Genomic DNA, 27286 nt, shown 5'->3' on the forward strand with positions numbered 1-27286 from the left:
CTAATTCGTTCACATGGATTATAAAAAGGTGCAAATTGAGCTATGCGATAGGTGACGAGCTTGATTCATATTGATGCATACCAGCAGGTATCCAATTTTCGATAGCATAAGCATTCGTCCACATCATGGGATGATAATGATAGTATATTGATATGGAAATGCGATACTAATCCTCTGTTTACTCAAACAGCACGTTGTTAAAAATATCATGGTATTGCACACTCCCCCATATTATAAGGTCTGTAGTTTAGTCGAAGAGCAATACGGAGATGTTGTGTTGGATGCGGTGTAAACCCTTTCTTCGATTAGTAAACGTTAATAAAAAAATATGGTTGACCGTAAAAATGCTATATTGTGTAGCTTTATTTCTGGAAATTGAAAGCATTACTACACTTGTTTTTACACTTCAAGATGTACGTTATCCAGACAAAAGAACTGATATTAATTATAAATGAAAATATAGGGTACTGGGAATTGAAAGTGTAATATAAATCTAAAAACGGAACATGTATTTAATATCTTTAGTCCAGAAAGTTTCGAAGGTTCCCAGCAAACACCCGATCTCCCACGGACTTACGGGTACGTCCACAATTGTGCCCAGTCGTCCCACGTCCTACTTTTAGTGACTGAGGACTTGCTCCGTAGGTCACAAATTGACGTCCAATTATGTAACTCCAAGAGACCCCCAGAGGAAGTAACTTTAAGAGTGCTCCTATGCCAGTCACCAATGACCATTCCAGTGGATGTCATAATAGTGTGATGCCTGGATGCCACCAACACAGGAGTTGATTTGGATGTCCTTACTGGGAAATCGTTTCTATGAACTCAAATGTGCATTATTCTGCAGTGAATGCTGAATAAGTTGAGTTGTATACAGTCATGATACAAGTGAAATCTAGTGGAGTGAAGCCGTGAATGTTGATATGGTGTGACTTTCTCATCGCGTGGAACTTCACAAGCCCGGCTGTCGATCATTGCGGTCGCACAGTGCTAAAGAGGCTCGATATAATGTGCGATACAGAGACACAGTGGCTTATTTTATTGTGACATTACTGGGTCGAAAATGCCCACATCAGGGGCAAATACTCGTAATGCATGTGAAATATTCCGATATCAGAACTTGATAATCGTCATGATGGGATTGTGATGACTATTCCAATCACGAAACAACGCAGTAAGCAATCCTCTCGGCTATTTCGATAATGGAGTCGAACACGCCTGTTGCTTCAGATTCATCCAACCATAAAACGAGAAGCCTGCCTTCTTCTATTTGGCGAGCATCGCGCATGCGCCGCGCGTGTAATTCAATTTGATCACCGTATGTAGCAATGGCGGAGGGACAAATTATCACAGTAATGGTTTAGTTCAAAATTGGAAACGTTAACAGCGTGGACTGTGAGATGTCTCTATCATGAGTACCGGAAGGGCAAGGAGCTTGGTATTTGAGTGCTATATTTAATAAACAGCAATAGTGTCGATCATCATGAACTGCTGATGCGATATAATGAATTCGATTATATGATTATAGTGGCACGGCTGTAATATCACCTACAGACGGAATTGATCGACCCGCTGCTAATCGGTAACTCATGCAAGCCGATAATTCTTGTAGTAGGCTACATTTGATACTATATGATAATGTATTGATCATAGAAGTCTGATTTATTGTGCTCTGTTCCATAATGTCTCACAAGCAATAACTTGCCATTTCATGTGCATCCTGTGAAAAGTTTTACAAGGATTTCCTAGGACTGCAGGACCCAATCAGCAAACCAGATGCCGCATAAAGTAATGTACCGGTATTTTATAACATATCGGTATATACTGAATTTTGAAATGTTATGTATAGGCTTATAGAAATGTGGAATGTTCCTTTATGGAATGTGAGATTGCTGAATTTGTGGATGCATGAGGATTGTAGCATCACATTAACATCCATTTTCGTATTCTTGTGTCCACAACAGTATATAACCATAACCATCTATAATAGCGTTAATAAAATAATTGAGGCTTTCAGTGAACATGTAAGAATATTTGGCAATATTGGTTTATATTTAGGGTATTTTAGGAACAACATTATAATAGTTTGTTAGCCCATCTTTAACCTCGCTCTAATCAAAGGATACTCAAACACTAAACCAATTATAAACTCTATAATATAATATTATAAACTTAACATGTTCATGGCCTGGTGCAGACGAGTTGTTGGCAATGTTACCGCAATGTTGGCACGGCCTCCGTGCATACTTTTATTGCTTGATTATAACTTTCGATATTAGTATATATACACGGAAACATTGCCTACATTGCAGCAGTATCAAAAAAGTAGGCTATGGATGGGCCCTAAGGAAGGCTGATTGCTCATGGTCATCTTGCCGTCGATAAGAAAACACAACCTTATTATCAATGGATTCTTACTCTATATGGATGGGACATATCTGTGTTTGTGTATACAAAGTTACTTCATTTCTACCAGGAGACTAGATATTGAACAGGCAATGTTATGTAGTTCTAAACTTCAGAGGAAGGCGCCGCAGTGGTGCATTGTTCATGGATCAAGATGTTAAATTATGTAAGTTGAAGTTACGAACTACACTACAAAAAAAAATTAGACAAGTTTGGTCTCAAATCGATTTTTTAGCAGAAAAAGTCTTAAAGACAAATTAGTCTTACCAAGTACTTTCTGTCTTAAAAGTAATACCGGAACTGATCGAAAATAGTAGGGGTGCTTTGGGGGCATCCATTTCAATGTTAGGGTCTGAGCGAAGGGGAAGCATGAGAGAGACCAGAATTTGCAGTGTTGGGATGATACTGTACTAAGGAGTTTACAAGATATTCACTAGATATAGTTATCAAGGTACATGCCACTTACTACTCACATGTACTATTCAGATCAATATATATATGGTTGTCTGAGTCGAAAATAGCATTTATGGTGAGTGGGTGGTAAAATGAGACCAAATCATCCTCATTTCTTAAATTTGAGACCAAATTTGTCTAATTTTGAGACCAATTTGTCTAATTTTTTTTGTAGTGTATTATATGATGATTTATGATATTTCATTAATTAGCAATTTATTACCCTGAAAAAAGTGCCATCGATGATGCGGAAATATACAATTGACGGTGGTTCGCAATCGGGCTGCTAAAACGTGCTGGGTGGAACTATAATTTTATTATAAACTGCATTGTTACAGTGGCACAGAGCGTGTAATTTCAGTAGGCTGTCTTGAAAATAGTCACATACTTGGCTCGAATCATAAGAATTTATACTCGTTCGAGATTTGAGTAACCATACCAATGTGCTCAGCCCTACTGATTAGTCATTGTAGTGAGTAGAATGTGCGAACGGTCCAGCTTGAACTTCATTGTCTTTTTTTTACAGGATATTCTAGATTCCTGGCTTGGTTGGCTCCTTGACAAATGGCTTCACTACAAACATTATAATATATTTGATTATTTAGATCGGCAATGTCTTCAATTGATAGTGTTCAACAACGTCAAGAACACTGGACAAAGTATGTCTTGATGACTAGAACCAAAAACGTTCGGAAGAACTACTGCCACATGGAACAAGCGTTGCTGAAAAATCGGTGCTGCGTCATCCTCAGGAAAAAGTCAAAAGGTATAAAACATTGTATACACTTCATGGAAACCAGAGGCTGTGAAAGTAATCATCTTTTGAACTGAAGTAGATGTAATGTTATGGATTTATACACACCTAGAGGTAACAACTTTAAAGTTGCGTTAGATCTACTCGAAATGGAAGTAGATAATGCACTTCTGGAAAGTATACAAATAATAAGTTTGAAAAAGTAGATTTGGTCGAGGTGTTGCGTAGGCATTCTTAGCGTTTAATCATAGTTGGTGGTCAAAGTACATATTGTTTGCACCGGAGTTTAAATAGTTGCAACGCCTTGAATTTCTGCTGTACAATTAGCCATTTACCAGGCTTGTAAAATTCACTTCAAAATGAAGTAAAAGGTTCTAAAAGAAGATTTTGTGCTCTATTCTATCCCAGGGGTTCTTGAACAGGGCCCGTAGACCCTTTTGTGGTACGATATGCATCGTGGAATTAGACCTATATGCTGTGGTTCTCGTGCTATGCGCAATTTTATGTGAATTGACTATCTGATTTTAATATAGGTACCATCAGAAATTGTGTTGAAAATAAATGTTGGGCTGCTAGAAATCTTATGAGTAGCATGAAGTGTGCGATCGCTAAGGCTAAGAAACATTGCTATTACTATGGCTAAAGTTGTTGATATGTTCCAATAATAATCGAAGCCAACATCTAATTCTGAATTAATTTGACTTTGGTAATGACAGTAGCAACAGCCTACTTATCACGACTATATCAAAACCCGGATTAGGCTACACCGCTCAAATGCTCTGATACCAGATCAAATTTCAGTAGATTTTAAAATACAACTGTGACACGTCAAAGGTCCACCAACTGAAATAGTATAACCCAGAGTTTGATGATGTCATGATGCATCCTATTGCATCATCTCTATAACTCATTATTTTAACAAATTATGCCCAGCACAAAAATAATTTTATTGAAATATTCAAAACTGTGATTTTTTTCGTGTCAAACGTGAATAATACAATAGTAAATTACATTCTCGAGATGTTTGTGGAATGCCTGTCTGCAAGCTCCCGTCAAATAAGGCCTACATGGAAATTATACATTGAATATCCCTATCTTGCTGCGTCGTCAAAAATCCGGAAATTGACCTGCGACCACATTTAAATTTGAAGCCTCTGCTCTATATGATGTGACAACATTATGAACAAGGAAAAGTTGAAATATCTATCTCGTATGCGAATTCGAAGAAAATGAATACCGGCTCTACATCATATCGAAGAATATTTTTTAGATTTAAGATAATTCCTATTTTATGGTACTTTGAGACAATACATTTGTCATTCACACGATCGTGCGTAGCTACGTCCTACATGTGCCGTGTTCTGCGATATGACGAATCTATGTTTTTAGGCCTCGCAGTGGTACATAGAATCGGAATTCTAATTCTTGTTGAATACAATTTATGTACCCTAAAAGATCATCTGTTTCGACTTATCGTTGCTCTATTCAGATTCGTGGCTGCCCTAGTTGTAGTAGGTGATAAGTTCCAAATAAAGGCGGTCAAAGTATTCATCGTTAGTACCGTACTAAATAGTATAAATAGCGATTTACAAGACATCAAACTACTTCCAAGTGTCGACATGGTCAAAATATGGAGACTTGAGGAATGTCGTAGTTGTATGCTTTTAAACAGAGATAAGGAAAGCAATCATGTTCAGCACTCAATTAGAAATATTTGTAGCGTCAGTAGTCTAGTACAAGTAAGAGTAACGCAATGTATTTCTACTCGGATTCAAGCACTCAAGCAGCGATATACATGGCTTATCAAAACTATTTCAAGTAAAGTAGAAGTTCTGGAAAGTACTGAAGTATGTACTTGAGGTGTTTCCACAATATAATTTGATTGACGGGTTTCATACTCTGTATCACAACGTCAGAAGCTCCCGTACTCGAGTAGACATTGTAGTATCGTCATAAATTATCACTCAGCACAAGTAAAAGTAGCGGATCACAATTAATGCATGAGGGAATAGAAATTGAAGCAGCTCTGACGCAAATTTCATGTGCTATGTCAGCAGAGTGGCTCTACAAATGATTTGCTGACATTGTTGTATATGTTTCAGGCAAAACAAAGACCAAGAAGAAAACTGTTGTTGCAACCAAGTTTATTGCGAATACGCACTCGCGCTCTTAACATGATGCGGTGCAAATGACGCATCGTTTTATAATATGCAATGTAAATTTTACTTATGATTGCTCCATGCTTTTCCCTGTTTTAGTTGTATTAGCAGTTGTACTTTTTCAAAGTCATGTGACACGTTTATTTCTAATTTCATGATGCACTTCAATTGAAATGTTTGTAAGGGTAATATAAAATTGACTTAGAACTTGCTGTTATATGCAAAATCCCACTGACACATTTATTCGTAGTGATTTCCTGATCGATTTTTCACGTAAGCTTGAACTTTGTTTACCAGTAATAGTTCATTAGTTAATGTTGTACTTGTATTTTGCAATTGTCGTTTTACAGTAACCCAATATAAACAGTTCGTTAGTTCATATGATGTTGAATTCCATGTAATTGCACCAGGTTAGGAGGGGAGTCCTGATATGGTAATCCTGAGGAATAGAACAGGTGGTAGATGATATATCCATAGGGAGTCACGTCACGTCCACGGTAGGTCTGACGCATCCATAGGGAGTTCCGTCACGTTCGCAGCAGATCCAATGAGTCCATATGGAGTCGCTTCACGTCCATAGTAGACCAACTCAGGAAGTGTTTAGGACGCTTCTAGTAGTCGACAAATCCACTCCAGGGAAGTAACACTGGGCGTCCTGCGTCTTTTCCGCAGGAAGTCAACTGGACATCGGGTGTTTGCTGGGTTGGTAGGCTAAAACAGGTATAAAACTAAAAAAAAGTCAGAGTCCACTTTTCCAGATTAGGACACACCATGGACAGCTAGATTACGGTATGATAAGTAAATGCTAGATTGCGAAACATCAGTTTCAAACGTTATGATAAGCCATATATACTGTGATGAAATATTTGATATGGTGAAGGGCGACAATGCGGTGTGAACGGAACCACGCCAACCCGCTACCTAAATTATATTCACCGATACTTTCATGAAATCATACTGGATACTCCACATTCACTGCGCGCGAAGCGCGACGAAAATTCTGGGCTTAACTCAACTTTTCCGAAAATTAAATGTCGATACTCCGTGAAAACAGCCCCGAAATTTCTCAGGCTTTCTTCCTGATTGGAGGATTAAACTACTTCTACTTGACAAACTGAAAATAGCGAAAAGTAAGTAAGAAGATCACAAAATATTATGAAGTAGAAGTAGAAGTCGTGAAATTCAGATCTACTTGAGTAAGTACCAGAAGTATAGAAAAACTACTTGAGTACTTCAAATAAGTAGAATTACTTCGTTACCGATCACCTCTGCCTGGTACACAAGGTATCAGATCAGTTTACGTGTCATTTCAAGGCCACCTACTATAGCGCAAAGTTGGTGTCTCGTCAGTACATGAAGAATGAAGTGTTGGTAGCATATAAACCAATAGGACCGTTATATTTTCTTCCAGGAAAATTGCAAGTGACCGGTTGGCTATGTGTTAACAATAAAATACATACACAGGACGCAATTAATAATCAAGTAATAATCACGTGAATAAACACATAGTAATCAGCATGATAAATTGAGAGGTGGGGTCGCGAAACATTTATAAATCTAAATTTGAGATCGCGACCATACAAAGTTTGTGAACCCCTGCCCTAAACCATTAGCTGCTTACCTGTTTCAAAGTTGCTCCAGAACCCTTGTCAAAGCCATCCGTGTAACGCTATAGGCAGAATGCAAAACTTGTGGCTCTCTTAGCTAGTATCACTTCATTTACTACAACCAAGTACAGCTTTCATCGAGGCGTTTTGAACAAACCACGGGTACTGTTGTATTAGAATTTGTTCGGTGTGATGATGCTTTAGTCCAGTGGTTCTCAACCGGTGTGCCGCGGCACACTAGTGTGCCATTTACGTCTCGCAAGTGTGCCGCGGGTGATTTCTTCGTAGTTTTGAAATTATGCGCAAAATAATTCTAGTCTGTAGCAAACGATCAATAATAATCTAAATCGAGCTTGATGTGAAGTTTGTACATTTGACAAATCAAAATTGATGTTATGCCCGCAATCAATATCCTCCTCGAATTCGCTCCCAGATAGATCGCGTGCCTTGAAGGCTGAATTCAGTTTTGCACAATACGTTGATTGATCGTAGAGAAGAGCAGACATGGCGGCGCCTGTATGACAATGCAGTTTTCTAATCCTCACTGTCTCCCCAATCACCAGCGAGAAATGAACTCAATTGAAATTGACGTTCAGGTTTCCAAATTCGAATTCCAAACTTGGCAAACCACATTGCGATTGTTAGGTATCGTGCCGGTACTTCCGTTAAAATGCAGGCTTGTAGCACAACCTTGTGCTACTGTCGACGAATTTGAGAGTTGAAAAGTAATGTTGATCAAATTGTATCAGTTACAAATCTCTTCACCGCTGAGGTTATACACTTGGTTTGTTTGGCTTGGAAATATAATTGAACTGCGGTTGATAGTTTGAGGTATGGTTATCCTCACGCGTGCTACATGATCTGCGTGAAAATGCATTGCATAGCCTGGTATAGCCTGCACCTCGACGCCTCCGTATTCGTTAGCGGCGATCGTACTTGACCTATTCGACCCCATGCGGCAGTCGAAAGATTTTCTTACGAAATAGTATCTAAGGACAGCCAGAAGTTTCTGTGAAGTTGTGTATCAAAATGACCGCCTTTACTTTCGTCTGAATACGCCTTGTTTGTTGTAATCACGAAGGAGCGATATTCTGAGCTGAGGAGAACGACGACTTTCTATGACGACTTAGTAAGCGATATGAGGGACGCTTTACGTACAGACGTTTACTTTAGAAATATTAAAATAGAGAGGTTTATTTCAAAAGAAAGGAAGTACAGAAACATTTTGGATTGACTGCAGGGGCGGTGACATCAGTCGGCGTTACTACTGGGTGCTAATAAGTATTCTCGTAGTTTGCAAGTGCCGTGAGCCAAAAATGTTCAGAACCAATGTGATGGTGTGCCGCGAAGTATTTTTCATTTTCAAAGGGTGTCGCGAGGTCAAAAAGGTTGAGAATCACTGATTTAGTCCTACAACATTTGTCAGAGTTTCATGCATGTCAGTGCAACATGTATCATGTTTCACAGTAGAATTCCAACTGAAGTTTTCGAAAGTTGCTAAAACAGCAGCAACAGCAATACTTTGTGAAAGGTTAAATGACGTCCTAAGGCTGAGATCATAAAGTAACTGATCTGGTAGAAAGCTAATCGCGTGATTAACAACTGCTAATCGTGGCGCACTTTGGTTGGATATCATAAAGTTGATTGATCCGGGCAAATGCTAATCGTCTGATTAAAAACTGTTAATCGGGACGCATAAAGTCGGTTAAGGTTATGCGTGATGATTAGGCCTACCCGAGTGGTCAATTGAGTGACCAGTGTGTGCGATGTTATCTGTTGCATCACGTGTTGTTAGCTGTCAGTTGACAGGTTATCGAACGAAACAGCTGGATGCTGATAAAGATCTGCGATCGCAACAGATAGTATTATCATCGCGAAATGAAAGTCATATCCGAATAGCACTGTGCAACGACGGAACGATTATAGAATATAGATAACATATACTGCTATGCAATGGTGCGTATAATTCTTTGACAGTCCGATTGTTGAGTGAAGCCATTACCTTTGAGACAATCGCCATGGTCATTGGTCATCACCGGACATAATTCTGCGTAGGAAGTTTCCGCAGTTTGTCCATTTTTGCTAAATGATGAGATTAAAAACGTATCTCGATCAATTTTATGCGCAGCGAACAAACAGTTTCCTTAGTCCTGTGTTGTTAAATCCTGATGAACTAGGTAATCCAGTCTTTAATCAATACAACTTATGATATTAGTGTCGTAGGTAACAAGAACTTAATGAAAGCCAAGACTTAGCGTATTTCATTGGAGTGTATGTTAATTAAATAAAATTTTTAGGTCAAGACATATCCCATGTTTTATCTATGATGACTACCAAGACCATTTCATTATATCCATGTACTCAACTTTGTCGTTTGCTGTATACCTTCTGCAAATTTTTATCTTCATGAATAATTGGATTGAATCGCTAGTATAGGTTTGATAATAATAGAGTATTTACAGGACTTTAGTCATGTGCAACGCCGTCTGATAAGCTACTCTCTTTTGAGTCTGTGCTTGTGGTGATGCTCTGTCTCTCTATATATAACTACCTTCTACAATCAACATTAAAGTTTGCATGAAATGTATATCGGCCTTGAGAATGTGACATCACGAATATCAATGATAACGTGCTTAACAGCTGACATAGAATATTGATTAGAGTTGGACATCGATCGCTGGGTTGACAAAGAAATTCATGCAGATTTATTCCCTGATATTCTCCCATCTGATGTCTTAGAAAGAAAACATTGATAGCTACAACGAAATATACAATATATCAACAACTCATCATATAACACGAAGGCATAGTTTTCAAATCCCGCTTATCCATTAGTACTTGCAAATTATTTATTACAATAGCAAAAATTTCTCCAAGGTAACGGCTTCAGCTCTGCCGTAGTGCAACAAGTTTTTCGTTTAAATCAATTGAATCAATAATTCACGACGTAAAATGTTCATTCGCGGTAAAAGTATGGATCGAAATGACGCGTCGCGACATGATCATTCATTTCATGGAGTTGCGGAACTTTACGCAACTCTTTTTGGTTGCCTAATTGTAAAATACACAATATCAATTGTATCATAAAATTGATCACGTGTGAATTGCATCAATCGAGCGCGAAATCGTAAGACGCGAATTGTCAAAGTTACCGCAGTCATTTTCCTCGTAATATGTCAAATTTGTTGATGACGAATTATGTGCTCTTGTACACGATTAATGTTTCTCCATCTGCAACCTTCTATTCCGCTGGCTGAAAAACAAGTGCTTTTGAATAAATGAACATCCTAGTAAATCAAACACGTCCGCAAACTATTCATTCCATGAGGTTGACATAGACCTTGCAAAAAGGAATTCGAATTTTTTTCAGTCGAAATCGGATGCATTGTAAGGATTTAATCTATAGTTGGACTATGGATTTTTATTTTCGCAAGAAGATTTTCCAGTATCTTCAGCTCACAATCCAATATACGGCGACATATCGATCGAAAAAAAATAGTAGGCAACACATCGTATATCAGGGAGTAGCATTGACCGGGGAGTTGGGCTTCCTATAGTAGACTTTGTTGGCAGTTTGCATTTGGATTAAGTAGATCACACTGCGGGTTACAATGTGAGTACCAATGGCACTTGGAAGAGTTGCTCAACACTATTAGATCATCTGCATGAGTGGAAATGTCATAAAAATAGGGACAAGCATTTCTGCATCAAATTTGTAGCCCTAAATCAGGGGTGGGAAATTATTTTCCTCCGCGGGCAAAATGAGAAAAATATATACGTTGGCGGGCCGAGTGAAAAAAATTAGCTATACTCTCCAGCGTATTTTAATTTTATTTCTAATTGCATTGTTAATAAATGCTGCTAAGTGAATGTTTTGATAGTAGGTAATGAGTAAGTGACGGTTAATTGAAAAAATATTAATTTGCTGTCATAATTCGAAACAATGTTAAACATGATACATTTTAGCTCTATTCAAACCGCTATTCACGTTCCTCTATCAAGACTTTAAAACTGTAGTTCTCAAAGCATTTTTAGGCACCCTCCCTTTATGATAGTTAATAAATTCGTGCCCACTTGTCCTGATTTCACAAAGTATTAAAAAGTACTGCCAGAATGCTAGCAATCCCAGCGGATAGTTTGATGGCATGACCGATGGCTTGATGGCTTAACCGAGTGTTCGTGCTTTTGTGATAAGACCGACCTTGATTAAAATCCTAAATCTCGGCGACGTGCTCGGCGAAAACCGAAAGGACAGGTTTACCCTGACTCCAGCATGCCAATATTTAGTGCTCTAAATTCTAAACCTAAACCTTCTTTGAATTTCAGTTTTCGGCTTTCTTTCTTTTTGCATGCTTGTTAATGCTTTATGCGTGATAGATATGATGAGTCATATAGTAATCGCGAGCATTGATTGACTTGTTTTACGAATTGGGGATTTGGAAACATATCACGTAACAAATTCAAACACATACCGTATAATGCTTAATGTGACAATGTCAACAAGAAAGGTTTGAACTAAACTATATGGAAAGACGGGTTTCTTGTGACTTCAAATGCTACTCATACGGTGCCACATTGCCTTTATTTTGAATCTGGAATACGTATGCCAGGTACATCGGCTGCGTAATCGTGGCATATTAATGAACAGACTTCAAAGCAAACGAATCTCCTGTTTATTTGATACAGCCTATGGTTTTAATCATTCAAAAAAGCAAGTTTAATGTTCTGAAATCCAGACAACCTTTCGCGGGCCGCATTTGGTCCGAGGGCCACACTTTGCCCATGTCTGCCCTAAACTGATAGTTAGATAATTCTAGTTGTCTAATTAGACTAAATTGAGCAAAATGCCGTAATTCAATTCGAATCTCATTTGTGACTAATTCTTTTCTCTCATTCTAATTCCAATCTAATTTCTGGTTTTTCTGTAAATGCTTCTAAGAGAACAGCATAATAGTGCGAAACGAGCCAGGCTTGTTAACGGACATTCGCTAGTACTATGTTCATAATCAGTGGTGGTCCTACGATAATCACATCTTCTGGGGGCTCGCACACCCCTCTCTCACATCCATATTCCATCGGCATGTTTCGCAGATTACATGAAATGCCCAGTTTATATCTTTGTCTCCAGTTTCCATGCCAAAGTATAAAAACAAGTATAATTATATACAAGTTAATAAGTATAAAAAACCTTACTTCTATCTATATTTTGTACTTAACTTCTTCCACACTGATATACTGACCACAGATACAGCAAAAACAGCCAGCAGGCAGATTATATTTGTGATGTTGACAATAATAATGAGATTATACTCACTAGATCCACAGTCAGTGCATTAACATAACAAAACGAAAAGGAATTTGAGATTGCTTGCCGTAGCCAACACTGACTAACTGAGACTGAGAAGATGATTGCTACTAACAAACAACTATTATGAATGAAATGATGGATCAATGTGACGTCACAATTCATAGGAAATTCAATATAGGAGCTTGAAAAACATGGTGCGGGAAGTTTGAAAATGAAATTCTTAAGCGACACTACTGGCGAAAAATTGCAGGAAACATGTTTTATCAAAGAATATGATGTAGGAAATATAAACAAATCGGCCAAACTAAATTTTTGTTACATGGTGTTATGAAAGTACTTTTGCCCTGTTTCGCTACTTACTGGGATTCATGACATCACAATTATATTCTTGCAGAATAAACACATTCTTTTCAACGAAGCTTCCTTTGATATACCGTTAATAATTGGTGTAAATTACTTCATTTTTATTTTTTTTATATTGTATGAGAGCGGACCGAGCATGAAATGGAATGTTAAATCTCAACTCTCATTTTAGAACGGTCAGACTTCGCGACAACTACTCACCTCCGCCAAAACTCGAAGTCGAGTCGCATCCAGGCATCTACCTTTCGACGCACTGAAATGAGAGATAATTTACAGAATATATAATACTTATAATACCTGCTATTAAAAGATTTATGAGCTGGTCTGAAAATGCAAATCCTGTTACTGATTAGACTTTCAAATCCAAATCCTAATTTAGTATCGGTGGTCAGTAACGAACTACTTCTACTTTATCAAAGTACCCGAGTAGTGTCACGTACTTTCACCGCTTAATCAAGTTGCTACAATTTTAGAATACTACCATTTCTACTTGTTGTAAAAATTTGATGAAAATACTTACTTTATGCAATTTAGATTTTGAAAAGTAGTTCCGTGATGAGTGTCGTCATTTTACTTCAGTGAAGGTGTCATAAGAAGCGCGTACAATAGCCCATGTATCGCGGTAACTGAATCTATTTTACAATATTTCACCCACTTGTACATTTAGTCATTTTGCATTAGCCGCGCTGATATATCTTGCAATTTAAAAAGTAAATACATTCTGTTAACTGCTAAAAGTAAGCAACCTGGCAATTAACTACTTTTTAAACTACTCTGATCATTCAGGAACTCGTGTTAGCAACTTTCAGTACCAATGGGCATCGTTTTTTTATTTTTATTGTAATCATGGTGTTTGTCGACCACACTGGTCATTTACACCAGGCCGATATTTTTCATGTTTTTATTCCGTAACTGCCGACTTATAGCACGACCCACTTCTAGGCTTTTTGTAAGACATCGCTTACGCGAATGAGGTGGCGAGGTAGAGCCTAGATAAACCTCCAACACTTGAGTATAGGAGAATTCGGAAGTCGGCGTCGGTCGGACTCGAACCCTCAACCAATTGCGTGTCAGTATGCTCGCCAAAAGATCCATATAAAGCACTATATTTTTTCTCGGGTTACGAAAATAGATGAGTCCACAAACTTTTTGACTCATTACGCTCTGTATATCTTTATCGCAACTCTAAAAGCTGGGGGCATCATCAGATGCGAAGTGCTTCTACTTTTCTAACACATTTGAATAAAATATTCATATTTATTCTCGAAGCTATTCGGCTGACCCTCGTCAGGCGATATCGTCAGCAATATTGCGAAAATTCGAATAACTATGTTCAACAACAATATATATCGCCAATTATGATGTCACGCAAAAAATATACAAAGTTAGAAAAACAAGAGAACTGAAGCGTTGGCATGGAGATAGCGAAGCAAATCAAGTTAATGCTCGATTTTCAAATGATACACAAATTCTTTTTGTTGGCATAGACTAGGTTTACTTATAGTGATGATGGTGGACTCAAGAACAGACAAATGAAATAAATTGCGACCTTAGCCAATATAGAGAACAAGTCTTCGTGATAGTTAGCATCACATGTATGATTTTGTCGCAAATGCTTGCCGATAGAAGATTTTTGACCTATGGCCTGGTTATGCTACAGCAGATTGTTATGCTGCGATTCCGAGATATAAGATTTGACAGACGGTGGGATGTGTTCTTCGATACGGTCCTGCAACCGTTTGAAAGTTCTCCCTACGTACCGACAGTCGCAGTGGCACTTGAATTCATAAAAGACGTTATTTTGTTGTAAAGCCTGGAGAACGTCATTTCGGGTTGCAGGAAACATTGGTATCGTGGTAAAAACAACATTGATTCTCACCGCTGGATAACAGCGGTAGACTGCTGAAGTTTTCTGTTTTTCAAATTGATAAGAAATCGGGCCAATCCAGGGTAGATGAATGTACACATCCCTACTTTCACGAGAAACTTCTTCGGGGGTTTCTTTTGGTTTGGTATCATTCCGATGACTTAACTTATTATTTATTTTCTGCTTGAATATGAATATTTTATTCAAATGTGTTATGATGTTCTGTACTCCTAAGCGTATCTTTCTACTTTTCCCTGCTACCCAACTAGTTTATAGCGACTTGCTGACTTACTCAAGTAGTCTGATTTTAATACTAGTCCTATGTCAACAGTTTTTAGTGCTGAAATACTGCTTTCTGCATTCTCAATATGGTCAATTGAAAAGTGGTTTTGAACGCACTTCAACGATGTCTTACTTCGAATTTGATAAATTTCTTAAACAAGTTGACAATCAGCAGCGTATGGGAAATCATGCGTGAATATCGTAAAACGATTATTGTCATTGGATAGAGGATATCGAATTACACTAATATTCACAACTAACGTGCGTTATCAGGTTACCGTGGTTACGACGCCATAGAATGTCATAGCCACAATATTTCTAATTGCGCTAGTAACGCATTAGGCAGGTTACGTGAAATGGGTATTCATGCAAAATGATCACACATTTATTATACCTAGTATACCACCTATACCTAATATAACACCTATACCAGTGGTTCTCTGCGGTCACTTGGAATTTTTTTCCGACTTCTCTCGAATTACCCCCAGTTCAAAGTTATTGCTCAGTGCATATTCCAAATTTCATATTTGGGAATTCTCTCATCAACAGTCATCACTAGGGAAAGTTTTTGCAACTTTTGAAACTTTTTTTACAGCTTCCGGCAGCTTCCTAAATACTCGTAAGATATGTAGAATGCTGTTTTAAGCTGTTTGGAGGAATCTTATATTGCAACTTTTTTCAACAATTGTCTATTTTTTCATGCAACTTTTTGCATCATTTTGCAACTTTTTCGATTTTTCATGAAAGTATTTTCGATTTTGGTGAAATACACGACCAAAATAGACTGAAACACCATAAATTAGCACCGAAGTAACGCTTTTACGGGTATTTCGAGAGCCGGAAGTTGACCTTTTTTTTAGTCAATCTGAGAAGTTGACTTTTTTTTTTAGTCAACCGAGCAAAATGTGGTATTTTGCAACTTTTGCAACTTTTATCAATAAATGCAGAATAAATGCAACTTTCCACGGATTTAACTGCAACAAAAACTTGCTCTAGTCATCACCTTCCATGCCATCATACTATCGGTTGGGATTGTTAGCACTCCAGTGACATTGTTTGATATGACGATAAGGCAGGGTTGTAATGACTCAAGTCGCGATTTTTAGGTGACTCGACTTGACTGTCGAGTCAATATTTGTGTTGACTCGATGTGTACTCGAGTCATTATGCATGACTCGCATCAAGTCATATGACTCGAGACTAGGACGGCCAAGACAGACATTTCATTGCAACTTCGAAGAATAGTTCAGTCACCACACTATTTACGCCACACTATACTTGCAAAATAGCGCCGGAAATTGTTAAGACTGAGGAAAATTACTGTATTTGGATGCGAGTCATTCTAAATCACTCTAGCACAGGGGTGGGCAAACTTTTGAGCTCGCGGGCCGCATTCAACATCTGAATCCATTCGCGGGCCGCACTATATAAGACTGGGATTATAAACCAAAACGCAATATTGGTATTTGATTACATAGTGAGGACATAGATATAATATATATGCTTATTTAAAACAAACCAAACATTGCTTTGATGATGTCGTACGCGTCAGAAACATAGTGGCGAGATGTCATATGCTGGTCGATAACCAATTTGTCAAAAAGTATAGAGATGAAAGTTGGTTGTCCCGATTCTTAGAACTGGATTGAAATTTAAAACTGTGAGTAGCGATAATTTCATAGATTAGGAAATTCCAGTTTTGGGTTCAGTTCCATGACACACAATGCTGACAGCATCATAACCATGTTAGCTTCAAACACGTTTCTATTATGTGTAGATATAATATATTAATACCCCAATCTACGCAAACAGGTAACCAATCTACCTAAAACACGCGCGAATTGTTTTTATAAGCACATCACTGAAATAATTGAAACTGGAGTAGCCAATCTGAAATCACACTCGTGATCCGAATCATGCCAATCTCGTTTATGATTTCTGTGATGGTTAGGATTTGAAACCTTTCTAACTGCGCGGGCCTTGAAATCGGGCTGTCGCGCCAGAAATTAAACATAAAAAAGAGTATAGAAAGTATTTACCTTAGAACAGTGGTTCTTAATTTTTTAACACGCCCCCCCCCCCTTATGATGGTGAAAGATTTCGCGGCCCCTTATCGTAACATCACAAAACGCAACCAGGGTTGTAGCAGACCTAACGGATTGTTTATTGGCATGGAAGGTTACGACTGTGGATGATATATTTGATATATTTTGAAATCTGAAATTCAGACTAAATACGGAGCACGAAATATAAACTGTATATAAATCGCGCTGAACGTGCAAAACAAAATTACTTTAGCTCAGCTTCGCGCCCCCCATTCAGATGCTTCCACGCCCCGAAGGGGTGGGTGGGCGCGCCACACATTTAATTAATATTTTGAAAAAGTTTCTTTTGACTCTCGCGGGCCGCACAGAACGGTGTTGCGGGCCGCATGCCCACCCCTACTCTAGCAGAATTGAAAAAAGTGTATTGGACCGGATGGAACTGAAAACCGAACAGTGAACATAACAACTTGGACTCGGACTCGAGTCAAGACACTATGGCTCTGACTCGAGCCTCTGCTAGCTGACTTGGACTCGGACTTGACCAGGTGGTGAATTGAAAATTACTCGACTCGACTCGAGTCAAAACTATAAAAGTGAGATTTACTTGTGACTCGAAACCTTGAGACTTGGTTACAACTCTGCGATAAGGGGTCGTGAAATTCTTCACTATCATAAAGGAAGGCATGTCTGAAAAAGCTTGAGAACCACTGAGCTATTTCTACTAACATACCGAACCAAACTATGACTCACTTTTTAAAACTTGCAACTCAGTATCGACATCATTTGCAATCTTCTGCGCTTTCTCACATTCGTCTCCTTTCAACATGTCAGCCTCGAGCTAGTATATCAATGTTACTTTCTTCAAATTAAAGTTCTTGACGAAATACGAAATTTCATCGACTGAAGCCCATCCGTCGTCGAATATGCATCTGATATATTCGATCTGCGGCGGGAGATTATAACTATAAACATTGTGTATCATACTGATTATTCCTGCTATTGCTATCATTTTCACCGGGGCTATGCTTTGTTACAAGTTACTTTGGACCAGAGGTGGCCAACCTTTTTCGCAATTCACGACCACATTTCGATTACTCCTGTCGCCTACGGCCTCATTCTAGGGCATAGTCGTAGTTAATCAACTGGATGCCCATTGTCTATTCATTCATATCGGCATACCATGCACACCGAAAGCGTGGGTGGTCACGTTATTAGTAATTTCTGGTATCCATTATGGGCACGTGAAGCGGGGAAATTTTTTCGGAATCGGGAATGAATTTGGTCATTATTATTAGTAGTTTTACATATTACATTTATTTATCCTATCTCAGTCCATGCGATGAAATTCACTTGTAGAGTTCATGGAGGTGGATGTTTTCGAAAATTTTGGGCAAAAATATAAATGATGATTGATGCTCGCGGGGCCCATCGTTATTGGTCACTCTGAGGCATCCGAACAGTTATTTCTCGACCTACCATCAGGAATGTCGGTATGTAGTGGAAGTATATTGGAATCGCCGATACGTACCAGCAAAAGTTTTTTTTCCCTGTGAAGCACACAATTCGAAGTTGGTATTGCTATGAGGGGAGCATCGTTTTGCCACGCTGTTCACATCTATATTGCGGGGCAAAGATTCCAAAGGGCGCTCCTATATCAAAACCGAACAAGTAAGTCGCATTGAATCGCGCACAGCGCGAAGAAAATTTACATATTGAATAAAATTTCTCTAAAAAACGCGGGAGTCAATTGGAAAAGTCAATATGAACGTCGTCGGCCGCCAACACATACCAATTGAATTACGTGTCGACGGTCGGACAAATTCCATTCTACGGCCGCAGGTTGGCCCCCCCCTGCTTGAAATAAAATTATTGATAAGAAGAATGAACTCCGCAACTGCGGTGGATATATAGGGCAAGAAAATATAGTAATTCATGTCAAGGAGCTGGAACTGGAACTGCACGGCAGAATTCAATAATAAATGTGCGTTGGTGGGAGAAGTACGTTGAATATATGCAAATAATACCGGATAATAAGTACTACCTTCTTTTGCTTGCAATCTGCAAAAATGTTCCTGAATTCATCTTCTTTCGCAAAGTAGAACATTGCATGGATTTTGCCAAAAATGGAAATTGCTCTGCCGCGCTCCAAAATTATGTTGTAATCGGCGACGGGTATCTGGCCATTCACAGCAATTTCCAGATGCTCCATCTCAAATGCGAAAGACATATGTCGTTGGATTTTGATAGAAGATACGGCAATTTGATTAACAACAGTTTTTCCTGGAAGTTGAGATAGCCACCGAAAGGATTATCGTGTTCGATATCTGAGATAAATAAATGTGAGTTCGAAAATATTTCTGAAATTGAATCGTACTTGATATTTTTTCCAGTAAGTTCCCATTAACGACCAATCGATATTATCTTCTTCCGTGAAATTGAGCAAAATCTTGCTTATCTGAACATAATATTGAAAGTTGGAAGTAATTTTGTGATACTTTTGTGTCACTTGGATGCGTGAAATCATCATAGGAAATCGAAATCGCCACGTTACTGTTAAATCTATTGTCTATGATTGACCAATTGTGACTTTAATAATCATTTTGCGTTAGTCACAAATACGTATCTTGCAATATCAGAAGTGACCAGTACGATAAACTGCCGAATAGTTGGGAAACGTCGACTAGAAATACTTATGGAAACTAGTTATTTTGAGTATTTTTCGGACCCAAAATAAACATTGATAATACAAGTATTTAATTGAAACATTCGTCTTACTGAACTGCGCATCCACGCTATTCTATAAATATCGAGCTAGATATCTTTAAAATTTTCACGATACATCGTTTTATTAAAAATATGGAAATAGTAAAACTTTTGATTCCGAAACACCATATCCACTTTACTTGAATTGCAGCAAAACGTCATGCCATTCAGCTCTGAAAAGTAATAGGGTATATGCACACTAAACACCCTGAGCTATCCTTAATTCAGTCGCACACGAGAAGTTGTTATATTCCTGATATCTGTAACATATTTGAACCACGATTACATCACCTACTTGCAGATAAATCATGGATGGAAGTAGACGAATATCGAGTATTGGAACCGGTTAACCACGATTTAACGTTCCAGTTTAAACCAAACTCTATATTTATGGAAATTAAAATAACTGTAACTAACCTTTTTCAATTTACAATCTGATATCTTCCCTAAATCATCCTGCTTGGCCAACAGTTGCCGTTGTTGATTCAAGTTGGAAAATTCTGCATCGAAAAGACTTTCGAGAAATACCACGTCAGTTACGCAATCAACCCGGTTGAAAGACAAAGTAGATATCTGTGAAAATGTTGTCATCCACATCACAAAGTACGAAGGATTCACTCTCAGAGATGGATCAATTATTAGATATTAATGTCACTACATATAGATACTGCGGACAAGGCGATGAGCTCTCGTAATCATAACATAACCTTGCCAAACAGCTCATCTGAAATTGCGCACATAAACCACGCAACCGCTACATGTATTATCTAGTCCAGTGGTTCTTAACCTTGCCTCCAGCGCCCCCTGAGGGGCGGTTTTGAAGGGGGCGGAAACGCTCAGGGGGCGATATGGGGGGCGCTGGGCTCAGGGGGGCGGTATGGGGGGCGCTGGAGGAAAATGGCTTGAGAGTAGATGATGTGGTGGTAGGACATATCCTTAATGAGTATTCAGAGAAAATGAACACCGAAAACTTCGTTATATATAGCCTACAAAAGACATATAGGTTTAATTGTCCATGGGCGCCTAAATGACTGACACCGAATATTCCTGTGTTGGCAATCTGAACCCCAGAAGACGAATTCCATCCGGCAGGGAAAAATTATATGCCAGTGAAGAAATACCAATTTGAAATCGTGTTCGTCTTTTAGTTTAGTACGATTGGGCGACAGGGATATCTAAAACTAGATATTCTTTTTGGGCGATATCCCTGTTGGGCGATTCTATATTTTTTGATATAGCGGACAGGAGGTCACGAAATAACATCATGCAACGAAGTCATACCAACGGGTTCGCCCGCCCGAATATGTTTAATTATTAGTTACGGACCCTACAGTTTCCAAGACACCTCCCAATGTTCGCTCTACGTTTTGATGAGTCTGTGCACACTCAACAACTCACTGCGCAGACCCTTGGACAACAGTGCGTAACGACTAAAAAAGGTCATAACTTCGGATTTCTTGTGCGCAACATAGATTTTCTGTGCGCAGGGACCGTGTCAGCACTGCGCACGTGCACAGATTAGGGGTAACATTGCACCTCACTCAGCTCTACCGGTAAATCTGGTAAGGTGAGCAGAGTGGACAAGAAATTGATAGCAATATATATGCAATTCCCGATCTTACTGACCGAGTTTATCATGAATTATCGAAAGTTTTCGCGCTTCGCACGGGCTCGCTAAATAGTACAGCTAATTTCGTGACAAAACCGAACAACGTGTTGGGGGCGGTCGGTTTATCACCCGATGGGAGCCCAAGACCTAAGTTTTTTTGGGGGGTCTGACGAAGAGTGCCGTTTCGTTCCTGCCAACGGGTATACGCTCGAAGATTTATAATTATTATTGAGGGGTCCTACCTTCTCAATCACACATCACTCAGCTCGACCGGTAAATCTGTTTACTTGAGAAGAGAGAGGATAAAAATTGATATCAATATACATGCAATTCCCGATCATATTGACCAATTCAATCATTAATTATTGAAATTTTTCGTGCTTCGCACGTCTAGGCGAGAATAGCTGGCTCAGTAAATGGACACCCAATGTAGATGACTAGTATCAGCAAATAGCGGATAGCCGAAGGGGGGTCTGGGGGCGAAGCCCCCGGAAGTTTGATTTATCACCCGATGGGGGTCCTAAGACCAACGTTTTGTGGAGGGGGGGGGCTGACGAAGTGCTGTTACGACCCTGGTAACGAATTAATTGTACCTACGGGCACGCCCGAATATGTTTAATTATTTATTACGTGCCCTTTATTTTCCCATACAACAGCTCACTCAGCGCTACTGGTAAATCTGATTACGTGGGCTGAGAGGATAAAAAGTTTATAGCGAGTTATATATATAATTACCACCTATTCATTCATGCATTATAGAAAATTTTGGTACCTAGGGCAACCAGGCCACACAAACGTTGCTGACCATCGAAATCACGCTATGGGGTTCTTGGGGGTGAAGCCCTCAGAGGTTTGGTTTATCACGCTATGGGTGCGCAAGGAAATCGTTTTTAGGGGGGTTGACGAAGTGCTGTTACGGCCCTCCCTCTTTCTCATTGTCTTTATTACATTACTTACAATCAGACATGGGGTAATCGCGATTAGTAATCGTAATCGATTACGACGATTACAGCATTTTGAAGTAATCGTAATCGCAATCGATTACATTCGAAAAAAATTCGAAGTAATCGTAATCGTAATCGACTACTTCCCATATTTAATAGATTTTTTTTGTGAAAGAACGATTACTTTTTGTTTGTACAAGGACTATGATATAAACTGAATATTCGTGAACAAGAATGAGATAAAATACCAGGTTTGCGGTAGCACAAACGTCTGTTTTCAAACGCCACTGACCCATTATTACGTCAGAAGTATTAGCTCCGCTCGTCATTGCGTAAGAAGTATCCACCACAGGTGGTCAGTAACGATGATCTTCTACTTTTTCGAAGTACTCAAGTAGTTTTCCTCTACTTATGGTACTTACTCGAGTAGATCTGATTTTCGCTACTTCTACTTCTACTTCGTAATATTTTGTGATCTACTTACTTACTTTTCGCTATAGTCAGTTTGTCAAGTAGAAGTAGTTCAATCTTCCAATCAGGAAGACAGCCTGAGGAATTTCGGGGCTGTTTTCACGGAGTATCAACATTTAATTTTCATAAAAGTTTAGTAAAGCCCAGAAATTTCGTCGCGCTTCGCGCGCAGTGCTGGATACCGAGTGACCAGTATGATTTCACGAAAGTATCGGTGAATATAATTTAGGTAGAGGGTTGGCGTGGTTCCATTCACACCACATTGCCGCTCCTAGTCCATATCAAATAATTCATCACAGTATATAAAGTTTGAAACTGATGTTTCGCAATCTAGCATTTACTTGTCATATCGTAATCTAGCATGACCATGGCGTGTCCAAATCTGGAAAAGTGGACTCTGACTTTTTTTTAGTTTTTGAGCTGTTTTAGCACACCACCTTTGAAAGTTTCTGGACAAAAAACATGAAATACATGTTCTTCTTTTAGAAGTAGTATTTATATTTCACGTTCAATTCCCAGTATCATATACTTTGAGTTATAATTATTATCAGTTCTTTTGTCTGGATAACATACATGTTGAAGTATAAAAACAAGTGTGGTAATGCATTTAATTTCTGGAAAGAAAGCTACACAATATGGCATTTTTACGGTCCACCATATTTTTTATTAACGTTTACTAATCGCGCAAAGTGTTTACACCGTATCCTATACAACTTCTCCGTATTGCTCTTCGACTAAACTACGAGCCTTATAATATGAGGAATGGCGCCATACCATGGTATTTTTTAAAACGTGTTGTTCGAGAAAACAGAGGATTGGCATCGCATTTCCATATCAATACTATCATTTTCATCCCATGATGTGGAAGAATATTTATGCTAGCGAAAATTGGATACCTGTTGGTATGAATCAATATGAATCAAGCTCGTCACCTATCGCATAGCTCAATTTGCACCTTTTTACAATCCATGTGAACGAATTAGGATTTTTTAATAACTACTTACTTACTTGAGTACTTTTAAAGTCAGTCAATTCTACTTCTACTTCAAGTAGTTTTAGGTTGCTTATGGAGGAAGTACTTCTACTCGTACTTGAGTAGATTTTTTCGTCGCTACTTCTACTTCTACTTGAGTAGATTTCTTGACTACTTTGACCACCTCTGGTATCCACACATAGTAAACAGACATGCGATGGACATTAGTAGTGTGATTGTAAGAACAACCCCCGTGGTGTTATATCAGGTTATCAATACACTAGAGAAGCCCTTACCTCGCAGCAGGATATTGATCAACACTCTGCCTATAGTCTCAAATAGTAACTTATGTATTGATGTTTGGTTGTGCTTAGTTAAACGCAGTTTACCGTTGCTGCTTGGCGAGCAGGAGGCCTACGTACGCACGTGCACCTGACGAAGATTCGGAATTTTGTACTCGTCGAATAAAATATGGCAGTTTCCACAACGAAGCATTACAAATAAACAGCTGCTGATATATATCATAACCGAGCCGTGCTTAGCCGTTTCTCGTAATGGCAGCTTGCTGTTTATGTATTAAGTTGAAGGCAGAATTTTTATGTTCACTATATCTTATTCTCATATAACTACTTGAAACGGGCGTAAATCGTTATGTCACATTTCATTACTCAGCATTTGGACCTGCCGCCATAACCATCCGCTTATATAGCTTGACATGTTAGCGTGGGTTTTAGCTAGAATCAGCAACTCAGCCAATTCAGCCACAACAGCAATTCGTCCCCCTGTCCAACCGTTGGTCAATTTTCAAAACTGAATTTCGTCAATAATATTGGTAATTGCAATTCATTTATAACCTCTCTCAGCTCCGAGTGTCAGATTTACCTGTAGAGCTGGGGCACGTAATTAATAATCATAGCATCTGGTATGTTGTTATAATCAAAAGATATTGTACTCGCCCAAACGTAGCAGACTAAAAGAATATCTCTCGTGAGACGCACACATAAATTGTCATGACTTTATTCCTTTGTGGGTGCGCCAGGTGGCATTTGCATTTTGGGCCCAGATTGGAAGGACAGGAGTTATTAGTCAGGCCCACCGAGCGCGACTATTGCCAATGGACGAATACCCTAAGTTTCGGCCATGGTATTTCTTTGGTATCACATCCCGTGGAGTTGCGTGCTGGCCGAAACTGCATATGTCTTTTGGTGTGTTGTGGGATCGTGGCGCGATAATAACGGGATCCGAAATGCCTGTTCCCATAAAATAGCCCATGCATGTTTTTCTTGAGGGGAAGAGGTATGCATTTCAAACCCAGCTATCTACTGGAGCAGGGGTCACCAACCGTTTTGAAACGAAAAGCTACTTATTGTGTAGTGTGTAGGCCTACTGACTATTGCGGCGACCGATGGGTTACCACTTAGTCCCGCCGTTTATCCGGGTTCAGTTGGATTTCTTCACTTAGAGTAAGACAATCAGAGCACTGGGCCGGGTTTCCGCCCCTTAACAAGAACAAAAAAGCTCACTCGCCGGGACTCACACCAGCTCCTCCGGGTTCAGTTGCGTTGCTGCAGTGCGCGTCGAAGCGCCAATCTCCGCGTCGAGACTCGGGAATATTAACTATAGATTCCCGTTGAGCCGCCGCGTGGGCGAAGACAAGCAATGCCCCGAGTGACTGCGATCGTATGTTCCTTGGGGTCGGCCGACCCACGTTCAACTGCTGCTCATATGAAACCAGCTTCAACTTTCAAATCTCTTATTTGGATATTTGCTACAGCGACCGCGGGCGACTCATTTGGTCCGCGTTGGTGACCTCTGTACTAGAGACATTTGAATCGCAAAGCTCGAAGAACATTTTCAACAATTAATTTAATTCTCGAAAATACTGTATAATTTATGTTGGTTTACGAAAAACTTTTGAGTCCCCTTCGAGCACGCTCCCCACCCTATTAAGGAATTTGGGATGCGGCAGGTAAAGACCTGGCAATAATGCAAATCGTTGGATGCAATAAATCATCCACTATAAAGTTGGGCAATTGGTATATTATGACGTAATAAGCAAATGACGCATGATGTATGAAGAGAGTTGATATCTCATTAGGCCTTTTCATCGCAATCCTTGTATTGTCTACTAATATCATTTAAGAAGCAAAACAAATGTAATCGTGAGTAATCGTGATTACTTTTCGAATGTAATCGCAATCGTAATAGACTAATTCCTGATTTTGCTGTAATCGTAATCGTAATCGTAATCGCGTGATTCCGAAGTAATCGTAATCGCAATCGATTACATTCATGAAGTAATCACCCCATGTCTGCTTACAATATGAGGTTTGGGGGCGCTGGAGCACGATAATTATTGAAAGGGGGCGCTTGAGGAAAAAAGGTTAAGAACCACTGATCTAGACCGAGAGTTTAATGGAAACATAGTATAGCTCCCTCCATATGTAGGCCTATTTTGCGCGAAGTATCTGAAAACAGTGTCTGCAAACAGTGTCTGAATTTCTTCATCATGGTCTCTCTTCTATCGAAAGTACATAATACTTCTACTTGGCAAACTGTAAATGGCGAAAACTAAGTAAGTGAGTCACAAAATATGAAAAATTACAAGTAGAAATGGAGTGGCGGAAAATTTGATTTACTTGAGTGAGTACTGCAAGTAGAGGAAGTTGAATACTTGGAAAAAGTAGAAGCATTTCTACACCTCTGGATTTGAATTGATAGAGTACTTTGATTCGCTTCAATTCCCAATCACCGTTTCATTGCAATTGCATTATTATTTAATTGAGTAAAGTCGATTTGAATTGAGTGAAATTAAATATTCCATTCCAAATCGCAGCTCTCTCTATGACCTGATCATGATGTTTGCACGCAACGCTCACACGCCATAATAACGCCCATATCTACGTCATAAGTTAAAGCCTGCCAGTATTACACCAGGAAGTCTTTGTTGTAAGCAGACATGGGGTGATTACTTCATGAATGTAATCGATTGCGATTACGATTACTTCTGAATGACGCGATTACGATTACGATTACGATTACAGCAAAATCAGGAAGTAGTCGATTACGATTACGATTACATTGGAAAAGTAATCACGATTACTCACGATTACATTTATTTTGCATCTTAGAAGCTATGTTGGAAGACAATATATGGATCGCGCTGAAAAGGCATATTGAGATAACGAACTCCCTTTAAAAAAGATGCGTCATTTGTTTGTTACGTCATAATGTATCCAATGCCCATTTTCATGTAGGTCAATTTATCGCGCCCAACGATTT

The 27286-nt window shown here is 39.0% G+C and overlaps 1 long non-coding RNA gene across 1 annotated transcript; it reads left to right on the forward strand.

Annotated features, from left to right (window-relative positions):
* The first annotated feature begins 539 nt into the window (after window positions 1–539).
* Window positions 540–6149, forward strand: LOC145435777 (uncharacterized). The gene is made up of 3 exons (XR_013914016.1): window positions 540–2572; window positions 3465–3625; window positions 5716–6149. It is a non-coding gene; the product is annotated as an uncharacterized LOC145435777 (long non-coding RNA).
* Window positions 6150–27286: the final 21137 nt, after the last annotated feature.

The sequence above is a fragment of the Botryllus schlosseri genome, chromosome 3, assembly GCF_051294905.1.
Source record: "Botryllus schlosseri isolate E-star chromosome 3, Bs_hap1, whole genome shotgun sequence".
In the NCBI taxonomy this organism is placed as follows: domain Eukaryota; kingdom Metazoa; phylum Chordata; class Ascidiacea; order Stolidobranchia; family Styelidae; genus Botryllus; species Botryllus schlosseri.